The sequence below is a fragment of the Propithecus coquereli genome, unplaced genomic scaffold (assembly GCF_000956105.1).
Source record: "Propithecus coquereli isolate 6110/MARCELLA unplaced genomic scaffold, Pcoq_1.0 Scaffold147, whole genome shotgun sequence".
NCBI lineage: Eukaryota > Metazoa > Chordata > Mammalia > Primates > Indriidae > Propithecus > Propithecus coquereli.
In genome coordinates, this window is record NW_012139080.1 from 4,282 (window position 1) to 5,336 (window position 1,055).

The following is a 1,055-nucleotide window of genomic DNA, read 5'->3' on the forward strand; positions in this document are numbered from 1 at the left end:
ATCACCCAAGAGTTTCTCAGGATGTCGACTTAATTACTACAACTGTAATTTGGGGTAGCTACCATTGTTACAAACAGAGAACTAATATCATGTTTAAATTCTGTGAGCCCTATGTCACTATGGACAGGCTGATTGGAAGTATGAGAAGACACAGATTTACCCAAGGCCCCAAAAGTTGTGGTGAGACCATGTATTGAATGATGTAAAGATATAAATGCTTTAAATTAACTAACTGAAAACAGAGTGAGTCTCCCTCAGACATCATTTTATATAATCTAATTTATAGTAATAGCTATTAAATTCATTTTAAGCCACAGATTGTTTGCTCTCAATGGATCATAAAAACCATTTAGTCTAAATTTTAAATTTTAGAGATGAGGACATTCAGGCTCAAGGGGCATGGGTGACTTGCCCAAGATCTGTCACGCAGCTAGCAGGGGCTATAGACTAGGTTTCCTGCTCCCCAGTCCAAGTACTATTTCCTTTACTCTATGCTATTGTTATGTTATATATTATAGAAAAATTTTACATGTCACTATATAGTATCATGCAACATATTCATCTCTTTTTCTTATGGCTTGAAGCAGTGGTTATGATGAAAAATCCATATTTTAGTCAATCACAAGCTCACCATAAAGCTACTGGAGAATTATAAGGACCATTTGGGAGCTTGAGGGATCTGCTAGGGACCAAATGCTGGACACTACCACTTATTCAAGGGGGTAGGAAGTTTTGAAGCATGTAGCAGTTCAAAAATCCTGACACATGCTGCTGGGAAAAATAGGGATAAAATAGTGCTACTCATCTTCTAGGCTGTCAAGTTCACAATCAGTGCTATGATTCAGCTCTGAGCCCTGCTAACTTGGCACTACCATGCAATAGATAAACGTAATCCAAGTGACAATGTTCAAATCAGAACTGATTTGATTGTTCACTTGTGATAGATGCTGGGAGCCTAAGAGCTTTCACCATCTCTTTAAATGAGGGAACTTAGAGGTGACAAAAATGCTTTGATTTTAATGCTCAGTTTTTATTACACTGAAGATAAAGATATG